The sequence below is a fragment of the Leptonotus elevatus genome, chromosome 7, assembly GCF_054856555.1.
Source record: "Leptonotus elevatus isolate MCC_2025b chromosome 7, RoL_Lele_1.0, whole genome shotgun sequence".
Taxonomy (NCBI): Eukaryota; Metazoa; Chordata; class Actinopteri; order Syngnathiformes; family Syngnathidae; genus Leptonotus; species Leptonotus elevatus.
The window spans coordinates 24,172,725-24,184,997 of NC_141245.1; the positions used below are offsets into that span (position 1 = coordinate 24,172,725).

A 12,273-nucleotide genomic window follows, 5' to 3' on the forward strand; every position below is an offset into this window, starting at 1 on the left:
ACCCCTTGTAATGGCCATTAAATATAACTACCAAATTCCAAAGAAATTGAAAAGTATTTACGGATGATGAATTCATATTTTTCGAGGAAAAAAGGTTTAATACAAGAATAAAGTTTTATGTTTCCAAAATATTTTTTATTTTATTTTTGCAAGGACGACAAAGCACAAATGAAGAAATATATTTTCTTGGGATGAAAATGTATATACTCTTATGAGAGTGGTATTTTTACCACGATGATATGCTAGTCGAAGTTTAACAAGGAAAGAATATCATATTTTAACAGATGAGTTTAAAAAATACAATTATTTTTGTTGTGATCTTTTGTTCTGGAATCTAGGACTCATTATCTAAATAAATATATGTTGTATTTATTTACAGATTATTTAATAATGTAATGTTTAAAAAAGGAATTCTAATTGTTTGAGTGATATTTTGAATATAGGAAAAATAAAAGATTAAAAAAATCAAATATGAATAAATACAGTAATTCCACATCCACCCCAAGTAGGGGGAATAACTGTATTAATGTCACATAAACACATATTTAGTGAGCGCAAGCGCAATGGATAAACACAAAAATTTGGTGCAAATAGTGCAAGAGTGTACCAATCCGTCTACGTGTTTACATTACACAAATCATTTTTTTTTCAATCTAACAATATACAAAGATAATAGTTTTATGTATATTATCAAATTAATTTACAGCCATCAATTTCTGTAGGCATAAAACGCAGGATTAACATGCAATAATCACACCACAAACTAGGCTAAGCGAGAAGCATTTCCGTTCTTTTTTCAAATTTATACCTTGCAAAACCAAGCCAAGTGGTGTGCCGCCATCTAGTGGCCAATAGTGGAATCACAGCCCAAATAAACAGGCGGCGGAAAGAAGAAGTAAAAAAGATAAAATAGCAGGATTGCGAACCCGGAAGCCACGATGGAGGAGCGGCAGGACTCTTGATGACGTACATACCGGTGGGCCGGATTAAAGAACTACTTTGCCCACCCCTGGTAGCCCATGGGCAATGTTCCAAGTAACTTTTGACCATTGTTTTTTATTAGACTCTACCAGTTGCTTAATAGATTAACAGGTGCTCCTTTGAGTAAGTGTGACGCCGTCACGTTCCATTATGAAGCCATTTGCCATCTTTTGTCGCAAAATAACTTCAGCGTCGACGCTCGTAACGCTCTCACCTTTCACGCAGCTAAACAAACGTACAGCGTGAGTTCGACTGTGACTGGAGCCAGTATTTGCCCCCCCCCTATGGCGTGGCAGCACTTTTATCTCCAACGTCGTCACCCGGCAAAGGTGTGACCCGAGCACATCCTGCTTGCGGGTCTTTAGCTGCTCATTGACACGCTTTGAAGTCCCTAAACATCTGTTAATTGCAGTGCAGGCCAGCCGCTGAGCGCTTTCCGAACAAAAGGTGGAGGTGGTGGGAATGGGCCCTGGGGGGTTTGTTTGACTTGTGACCTGTACATTGGGGGGGGGGGGGGGGGCTGTCTTTTAATGTCCCATTCATTTGCGTGCTTTCATCCCCACTAGATTTTTATTATCGAGCACTTGATGTCAGCGCCTGCGTCAGAGTTGGCATTTAGCTTTTTTGCACTAATCAATAGAATAGAATAAACCTTTAATGCTAACACAAAAAGAGATTTTCTGGATTTACAGCAACAAAGTGAGCCGAATGAGCGGGTGGCAGACTATGTGGCTACTGTACAAAAAGGTAATGAATATTATTATGCGGACGTCAATGTGACAAGAGCAAGATGACAAGAATAGTCAGCAGCGTTGTTTGTGACAAATTTACACGAGTAATACATATGATAACTGGAACGTCAAACTGACTAACCTTGCTGATAGCCGGCTATGGCTAACGCCATCCTAGCAACGAGAATATTTGGCTGGCTAGCGCCGCGCTAGCAACAAATAAAAGGGAGCTTTCAAACGTGTATGCCGGACCTGAGCGATAACTAGCTTAGCGCTAGCTAGAATGAGACAAGCAACAACTTCGATAGATTTAAAATTGGACCAAAAGAGAGAAAAAAAATTCTAATTGCCAGGCGATAACTAGCTTAGCACTAGCTAGAAAAAAAGGCAAGGACAAATTTGGATAGATTTAAAATTGGACCAAAAGAGAGAAAAAAAAAGTTTTCTAATCGGCCAGGCGATAACTAGCTTAGCGCTAGCTAGAATGAGACAAGCAACAACTTAGATAGATTTAAAATTGGACCAAAAGAGAGAAAAAAAAATTCTAATTGCCAGGCGATAACTAGCTTAGCACTAGCTAGAAAAAAAGACAAGGACAAATTTGGATAGATTTAAAATTGGACCAAAAGAGAAAAAAAAAGTTTTCTAATCGGCCAGGCGATAACTAGCTTAGCACTAGCTAGAATGAGACAAGCAACAACTTCGATAGATTTAAAATTGGACCAAAAGAGAGAAAAAAAATTCTAATTGCCAGGCGATAACTAGCTTAGCACTAGCTAGAAAAAAAGACAAGGACAAATTTGGATAGATTTAAAATTGGACCAAAAGAGAAAAAAAAAAGTTTTCTAATCGGCCAGGCGATAACTAGCTTAGCACTAGCTAGAATGAGACAAGCAACAACTTAGATAGATTTAAAATTGGACCAAAAGAGAGAAAAAAAATTCTAATTGCCAGGCGATAACTAGCTTAGCACTAGCTAGAAAAAAAGACAAGGACAAATTTGGATAGATTTAAAATTGGACCAAAAGAGAAAAAAATAAGTTTTCTAATCGGCCAGGCGATAACTAGCTTAGCACTAGCTAGAATGAGACAAGCAACAACTTAGATCGATTTAAAATTGGACCAAAAGAGAGAAAAAAAATTCTAATTGCCAGGCGATAACTAGCTTAGCACTAGCTAGAAAAAAAGACAAGGACACATTTGGATAGATTTAAAATTGGACCAAAAGAGAAAAAAAAAGTTTTCTAATCAGCCAGGTGATAACTAGCTTAGCACTAGCTAGAATGAGACAAGCAACAATTTAAGCCAAAAGATAGAAAAAATCCTTTAATCGGCCAGGATGGTAGACATTAAAGTTATTTTAAACTAATAAGTTGAATTCACCTTTCCGTTTGTTGCTACGCTACGTCAACATGCCCGTGTGTGCTACACTCCGATACGTTTGAATGCGATAACTGAATATGACTTTGTACAAAGCAAATATAAGATAAAGTACTACATAAGTGCACTCCTATTTCCCATTTTGAGCCAATCGGATTTGTATTTGTTGGATTGTAATACGTTATTCGGCAAAAAGTACAACGAAGAACCCGTTCCAGTCGATTCAGTCATTCGGTGGCTAATCTCAATACGAATAACGAATGCAGATTTTTAGTGCGAATTGGAGCGCTAGTAAGTACGACACATGCAGATGTGAACGGTAGACACATCATGAATAAATAGGTAATACACATGGAGTACAAATAAGCACTTTAAAGAGATGAAGAAGATACAGTATTAGATGAATCGATCTAATATATAAAATAAATACACAGCAACATCGTCAAGATCTGACAACGTTGCCGTGCGTTTTTGTTCAAAGATGATCTCTTCTGGCAACATCTTGTCTTCACATGCTTTCACATTCCACACGTTCACACTTTCCCGCTCTGCACACGCGCCCGGCAGACGATTTCCCCAACCCTGCGCGTATGTGCGTGACGGCTTTACGATGACAGATTGCCGATTGAAGGTATCGTAGCGGCCCCATCTGGTGACTGTGGGGGGGGTTGGAGGTCCCGCTCGTGGCGAGGTGGGGGGTGGGGGGGGGGCGCTTGTGGTAGCATTATTGACTGAAATGAGAGACATTTGGTGGCGACAAATGCACAGGATCCCGTGGGAAGACGACGGTATGAGGACAAAAAGTATTGAGACAACTCCAAGTTCCAAGTCGTGAACCGTGAAAAAGAAAATAGGGTTGGGATTCTACTTCCGGACTTGCTTTAAGACGTTGACATTTCTTTTTTAACTTGATGTACAAGGACAATTCGACTTTTATAGAAAACTAATGGACCTTAAGAGCTTCACTGAGGAACGCCACTCCAACTTTTGTTACACTCTCGAATGATGTTAGACACAGGTGGCAAATCCAGGTCCACAAAGTTTGGCTTTAGCCCCTGATGCTAGCTAGCCGGCTAGCTTGCTAGCTCCCTAGCAGGTAAAATGAGCACCAATGGAGCTAGCTAGCTAGCACCTGGGGCTAAATGCCACAGTTTGGCTTTAGCCCCTGATGCTAACTAGCTAGTTAGCTCCCTAGAAGGTAAACGAGCACTATCGGAGCTAGCTCGCTAGCACCTGGGGTTAAAGCTAAACTGTGGCAGGGTTTCTACTTCCTGGACCTGGAATTGCCACCTCTTGATGTTAGAAGTCTTTTTGTGCAAAACCTTTGTTGTAACGTGTGGACGAAAATATTGGGACACAAGGAGAGTCCCCTCTCCAAAGCCGTTAAAACAGACTGGATTCTTCTGTGGAGACTTTCGCCAAAATGTTGGAGTCAATTTAAAGTTGAGTTTTTTTTACTTGATCATCTCACTAAAAAGAGGGTTCACCTAGCATAGAAATCTAGTGGACCTAAAGCATATCCTTGAGGAACACCACTCCAAATTATGTCTGAATATTACACTGAGGGTACAAAATCCAGTTTTCAATTATAATTTCAATTATTACACTACACAATTACAAAATTAGCATAATCGCAAAAATGTTTTTATTGATACTAATTTTGTGTTGTTTAAGTTTATAATTTGCACCTTTTTTAAATTTAAAATAACTCTTGTTTCATCCAAAAGGAACTTGCATGTTAGTGTTTCAAAGAATTTCATGTGTCTTAATATTTGTTTTCATTTAGACATGGTCTTGTTTTGTACCAAAAAATAATCGTGATTTCAACTATTACCAAAATAATCGTGATTAATATATTCTTCATAATCGAGCAGTCCTATCATACACTAATACATTTACTGTATACAATGGCCTAGTTAGTGTGTGATCACGAACATGAAAACGGGATTTTGTACCTTCAGTGTAATATTCAGACACAATTTGGAGTGGCGTTCCTCAGGGAAGTAGTTTAGATCCACTATTTTTAAGCATTTTCAGAGGGGAAACAGTTGTGCAGGGAGACTGCTTTATTTAAATATCTTTTTTTGTTTTGTGTGGGGCAGAATAGGAAGCAAGGTCGCAAACACGCATACTGACACGAGTTATTTGAGGCTAAATAGACTCAGCTTGGGGGTAACACATTTAGAGGAAGGCCAACTTTGCACACTCTTATGTCACAAACCATTCAGGCCACCGTTGCTGCCCACTGCCTTTGATGACGTCAAAACATCCCCAGGCCTTCCAGCGGCGACCGGTCCCCCTTCGCCGCCTTCCACGCCGGTGACTAAAAATGCAAACTGCATCCCAAATGTGTTTCCTCATCTGGCACATTTTCTTCCAGGTCAGTAAATGACAAGACGTGCACCAAACTTCACCCCAAACACATCTGGGCCGACGTCGAGGCGCATTTCCATCAGCGCTTTTAATATTGATGAGCGTTCCGAAGAGAAAAGACAGCGAAAGACGGAACGCCAGCACGTCACGTAAATGTGCTATCAAGTGCATCCGGCAGCGCCGACTTGAGAGACGTGCATTATTTGGACACAGATGATGTTTTTACCCCGCTTCCCCTGAGCGTTACCCTCCACCACGACACGCCCCCGAGTGCTTCTCCCGCCGTGTTGCATTGTGCACCCGAGCGGCGCCGAGCTGCATCGCGACACACTCGACTACACAAGAAGGCCGGGGACGGAAAAAGGCCCGGCGCTGCGGGAGGCTTCCGGCGCAAGCCGGGAAAGGAACCGCTGCTCTCAATCCAGCCGAGTCCGTTCAATCTCACTGTGGATAATAACGGCGCCGTAAATGTAAACGTCACCTTTAAGGCAGCCGAGAGACACGTTGTGCCATTCAGCTTTTTTGTTTTCAAGCCATGTCGGCTGCTTTGATCAAATGTAGGACCGATTTGCCAGAGGTTGCTACTCATGTATCTTCCTTAAATGAGCCAAAAATAAATAAAAATCAACACACAGCAAAGTCGCTTTCTAAATATCAATGTTAACCCCACGTTTATCTAAAATAAACGAATGCTTAAAAAAAAATAAAAAATAAAAAGAGAGAGAGCAATGATGATGACATGTCAAATCGAATGAACAATACTGAGTGAGCTCTTAAGAAAATAAATAAATAAATGAATGCAATCCTTTGAGATGTCATTACGTATTATCGGCTTTCCATTTTATGGAGGACCAAAACTGCCAAAATTCAAAATTAATAAATGACTAAATAAATAAATGAAGTGAAAATAAAAACGGATAATTCCAAAATTAAATAAAAAAATAAACAAATAAACTAAATATAAATGGAAATAAAAACAACAACAAAAATACATAAATTTGTGTTACATTTTTTTATTATATTTTTTTATATTCGTTTTTATTTTCCCTTTTAGTCATTTATTTATTTATTTAGTCATTTATTTATTTGAATTTTGGCCGTTTTTTTCCATACTGCCAGGACAAAATGTTATTCAAATGAGGGGGGCGGTCCTAAGCGTGACTTGGGTTGGACTCCGTCGTTGCAAACTGCCTTTCATTGGTCGAGTGAGAAAGTCTCGCCCGCCTTGAACGGCGAGCTCCGGCAACGAACGACCATCCGGTCCCGTCCACTGTCACCTCGACAACTACTCAAGTCGCAAGTTGCGGCGACAGTGGACCAGATCGTCGGCCATTGCGGACAAATTCTCATTATCCCAGGGACCAATTCATATAATTAACTTTTTATTTCTTAAATTCAAATTGTGTATAACGGCAAAGTGTATTTTATTGTCTCGAAACATTTTCTGTGTGACAATTTCAAACACAATTTGAAATTTCAGTTCAAACTTAGCACTTCTGGTTGCAGTGACTTTTAGCAAAAGCGAGAGACTCTGTGAAAAATACGTGTCTTAGGTTAGCTTAGCAATTAGCATGACTTTCTTCCGCCTTCTTTCTTCTTCGTCCGCAACGTGTTTTGCCGCACGAGTAGCCAGCCGAAGCTCGTTGCTAGCTAGCATTAGCATTAGCATTAGCGGCGGTTGAAGCTCACAGTGGACGATGTGCCTTCAAAAATAACGCAAAAATAAATCTTTCCCAACCAAATGAAGAGAACCAGACAACACGGCTTTCAGGTGCTTGCTGTGCTCGCCGTGCTAACAAGCTAATGGAGCACCTGATCCCAGACCGACTCAAATGGACAATGCCCGGCTTTGTGGCTTCGACTTAAAACGCGATCACGCGAGAACGGCAGCGCTTAACTTCGTTTTTTTTTTTGCACAAGCGCACATGTGACTTTTATATTCGTGGATGTTTTGCGTGTCCTTTAAGAGAAAAGACAGAAGAAGACAGAAGCAGCCTTGAGGACGACGAGCACACGGCGGCAAGCCGGTCGATGCATTTCCATGACTATGACACCAGATGAGCAATTCTCACCACAGGGGGGGGGGGGGGGGGGGGGCACACAGGGGGGGCTTTGGAGGAACACAATATGGGGATTTTTTCCCCCTCATTTTAATTAACACACACACACACACACACACACACACGCTTCAGAAAGCACCCTGGGAGATTTCTCTTTGACTTTGACCACATCAAGCCTATTTCAAATTCACTTGCAAACACACTTCAGCTGCAAGGCACCCTTTGCAGAAGAAAAAACGTAACGTTTTGCTGCATGCTTTGAATGGAGGAAAAAGTTCAGCCTTCCGGCGGACAAATGTGAAATTCAAATAGCGACTGAAACATTTGAGCATGTCCATTATTTTAATATTATGACATGTATTTGTTGTATTTTGGTAAACACAACACCAGGAATTTATCTATTTTTTTTATCCGGCCCTTGAATTTTGCATTTTGCTGCATGCTTTGAATGGGAGAGGGAGTAAAGCTAACTTGTGGGCAACAAAAATTGACGGAAACATTTAAGTCTGTCTATACCCACCAATGCCATCTCCGCACCAACAAACACACACAAGAAGGAAAAAAAAAAAAGAACACAAATACACACAAACACACTTTCCTCCCTCTTTTCAGGATGCACTCTATCACTATCTTTTCAGTAGCAGCCCCCCTTGGTGGAAAACAGTGAAAGGTGTGACATTTTGCTGCATGCTTTGAATGGGGAGAAACGTAACATCATCTGGTAGAAAATTTAAAGAAAAAAAAAAAGCCTGATGCCTATTCATTTGTGATGATAAGATTTATTGTGAATAAAAATAATTTTTTTGGTATTATTTTTTTAAAGAAACGCAGATCATTTTGTGTAAAATTAACACTTACCAGAGTTATTTGAGGTGGGAATGGGCGAGCGGGGGCAGATTTGATTTTCTACCTGAGAAGAGCAAATAAGTGGACTCCCACATGTTTACTCTCTCCAGAGTTATTTAACCTGTGTTTTTTTTTAGTAAATTTTACGCTGAAATTTCAACACTGTGGAAAGAATTACCTTTCATATATTATGACATTTATTGTGAATCTTGAACCTTTTCCAAAACTGACTTTACTCAAATTAGCTTTTCAGCATGACACACACACAAAAAAAAAAAAAAAATCACTTTCATCATTACAATGACAACACATAAGAAAAGTTTGCAGCGGCGGGGAGCTACAGGTAACAACATGACGCGGCCCCCCCCCCCCCCCCCCCCCTGAGGGACCCCCAACAAGACACTGAAAAAGCGCACTTTTGTCAACTTACTGTCTGAACGGCCACAAAGCTTCGTCACAAAGTCGACTCGTGTGCATTTAAAGCTCCATTCATGATCCTCAAGTCCGGCTCAGACCGACTGCCCTCACGCGCCGGCAGGACTTGTGCAAGTGAAGGAGGGAGGGAGGGAGGACTGTTTGGAATTGCCTCATCCCTCCCTCCCTCCCTCCCTCTCCATTCCACCCTCCCTCCATTCAAAGCTGCAGGCGGCCGGAATGCGAGTTCCCCTCCGTCTGCTCTCTAATTGCCCCTTCACCCCCGCCCCGCGCCTGCAAGAGACGCATCATGTTTACACTAAACATCCTCAGTTAAAAATGAGACTGGATACTTCAAAATACACAAATCTTCGCAATTGAAATGACCCAAAAGTGATTAGCATCAAACCTAGCGACTTGTTTTATTTATTCGAGAGAACTGGCAAAGTTCCCCACTCCACTCTCCTTTCATCACGATTCTGCTTTTTTCTATTCTTTCGTAATCGGCAGTAGAACAAAAAGTTTAGCTAACAAAATGCAGCCGTTTCTCCCGCTGGTGCATCGTTGCCATCTACTGGTGATTGTGTGTCAGTAAAGTTGTTTCCAAGCTTGGAATTGACAGCAGAGCAACATCAGGCCCTTCCCCACCCATTCCTGTTGAAGAGCGTAATTGACAAGTATACTCGTCAATGGCACCGAATGAACGAAGACGGGATTTTGGTGCCCTCTTGTGGCATCGTATCAGAAGGGAGCAAGGTTTGTTCACAGCACGCTGCAAAAACTGAAATCAGACATCATTTCTTAAATGTAACCCAAATGTGCTTATTTTGCGCTGACAAGTTATTTTTTTACTTAAAATAAGATTATTTTAAGATACTTATTACTTAATTATATGAATTGTCTTGGAGCGAGTGTTAACAGCAAATTTAAAGTGCTGTGAGGCTTAAAACAAACATTTGCCACATTTTAAGATGACGAACCAATATCAAAGGTCCTGAACTGGGGTTTTAGAAGTTGCATTTTCTTATTTTAAGATTTTGCATAATCTAGTAATAAGATAAATTGGGGGGGAACATACAAGTGTGAAAACAATCAATTTTTTCATGTAAAAAAATGCTAATTTTACCGATTTCCAGTGAAGTAAACTAGCAGCTCAGTGGTCTAGTGTTAGGGTGTCTACCCTCAAACTGGGAGGTTGTGGGTTCAATCCCTGGCTGCGTCATACCAAATACCAAATACAATCAAAATGGCACCTCCCTGCTTGACCCTCAAGTTGGCCAAACGTGAAAGAATATGAATGTATTTTAAGTAAATTGTTCTATAAATTATAGCTTGGAAAAAGTCAATATTAATTGTTTATTTTCCAGACGGCTTTCTTATTTTTCAAAATCTTACAGGTAAATTTAAGTAAAATTTGGAGTAATCATTTTCTTATTTTACTAATTTTTATGATTTTATTATTTATTATTTTACTTTATTTTTTTCTTCTTAAATTTTCAACTGTCTTTTTTTTGCAGTGCAAATAGCGGAGGATAGTTCCCCCCCCCAAAAAAAACAAATTCATTAATAGGCCAATTCGCAAAAGTCAAACCACTTACTGTACAAGCCGTTAAAGCCTCCATTTCCCGTAATATGGCCTCTCTTCTTTTTTTTAAGTCTCTCTCTGTCTCTCTCTCTCTGGCTTTGTCCCTTAGAACCCGGCGCCTTCCCTCGAGGGCAGCAAAGGATTAAATGTTGCTGCCCGGCCATCCTTTTTGCAACATCTGAGGTGGCCCAAATGGGAGTGGGAATGAAACGGCTGGCTGGCTGTTGTCATGGCAGCGGCGGCCATGTCACGTGGCAATCACCTCAACTCTGACTAGTGGGGCAAGAAGGCAAATGTTTTTAACTCATTCACTGCCATTGACGGCTTTAGACATCAAAAACTCATTTGAACTATTTCTATAAGTTTCACATTTTTTCCTGCTTTTGTTAACGAGAGTATGAAAACCTAGAAAAAAGTGTTTATTGTACATTTAGAACAGATATAAAATTTGTGATTAATCGTGAGTTAACTATTGAAGTCATGCGATTAATTACAATCAAAACTAAACTAATGAATTGTAATTACAATTAAAACTAAATGAATTAATTGTAATTAATCACATGACTTTAATAGTTAACTCACGATTAATCACAATTTTTTTTATATCTGGTCATGCGATTAATTACAATTTTAAAAAAAACACTAAACTAATTAATTGTAATTAATCACATGACTAATAATTAGCTCACGGTTAATCACAAATTTTATATCTGGTTGTGCGATTAATTACAATTAAAACTAAACTAATTAATTGTAATCAATCACATGACTAATAGTTAACTCACGATTAATCACAAATTTTATATCTGGTCATGTGATTAATTACAATTAACTAAACTAATTAATTGTAATTAATCACATGACTAATAGTTAACTCACGATTAATCACATATGTATATATTTTTTATCTGGTCATGTGATTAATTACAATTAAAACTAAACTAATTAATTGTAATTAAATCACATGACTAATAGGCAACTCACGATTAATCACATAAATTTTTATCTGGTCATGTGATTAATTACAATTAAAACTAAACTAATTAATTGTAATTAATCACATGACTTTATTACACAATTTTTTTCACATTTACAATATTTTCTTCTCTAGGTTTTCATACTCTTGTTAACAAATGTGGGGAAAAAATGTTAAACTAATAGTTCAAATGAATTTTTGACGTCTATAGTTGTCAATGGCAGTGAATGAGTTAAAATGATTTTTTTTCCCTCCAAGTTTTGGATACTGCCATTTTGTCATTTGATTTTTCATTTTATAGAAATAAAACTTTATTCCAATCTGAGATTGGATTAAAAAAATTTAAATCTTGGATTTTATTTGAACGGCTCTGCTGTCTCTTCCTGTCAAACAGCACAAAAGCGCCTTGGCATGCTGGCAGGTGAGGCCGCCGTCACGCCGTCACGCCGTCAGTCACACAAGCGGCGCAGCACCGGCGACGGCTCGGCGGCGGCGCTGTCAATCAAACTTCGGCTGACGAGAAACGTTTATCAGCTTCTCATCCGCTCAATGGCACTGCAACAACCCGCCACCAGTCAAACTGTTGTACGGCAGATTGATCTTGATAATAACAATATCTTCTGCCTTTCAGACGGATGAACTGGTCGTGCCGGCCGGCTTAAAAATATATCCGATTAACATTTCCCACGTTTTGTACAGATTGGATTAAAGAGATTTATTAATTGTTCTCAGCTGCAGCAGATGTTTGACACGTTTGAATCTGCACTCAATTTAAATAAAGTCTTCTCAATGAATGAAAATAACACCGCAAAGTATCATTACAAGTGAAAACTCATCAAATTTGCAATGCGAGCCCGAAGGCACTTTGATATCAAAAGCAGAGGGCGGTACAATATCAAAATGGCAGCCCCTTGAGATGGATTAAAA

General features: G+C 39.4%; 1 protein-coding gene across 3 annotated transcripts in view; it reads right to left on the reverse strand.

Moving 5' to 3' along the window:
* LOC147171652 (rho guanine nucleotide exchange factor TIAM1-like) overlaps positions 1 to 12,273 on the reverse strand; it is a 55,357-nt gene that overhangs the window by 37,087 nt on the left and 5,997 nt on the right. Inside the window, exon 1 of one of the 3 annotated variants that reach the window (XM_086081087.1) lies at positions 8,802 to 8,904. The exons of the other annotated variants lie outside the window; for them this stretch is intronic. The gene's annotated coding sequence lies outside the window, so the exon portion shown is untranslated. Of the gene's footprint in view, positions 1 to 8,801; positions 8,905 to 12,273 lie in introns of those variants that run through there. 3 annotated transcript variants of the gene reach the window in all.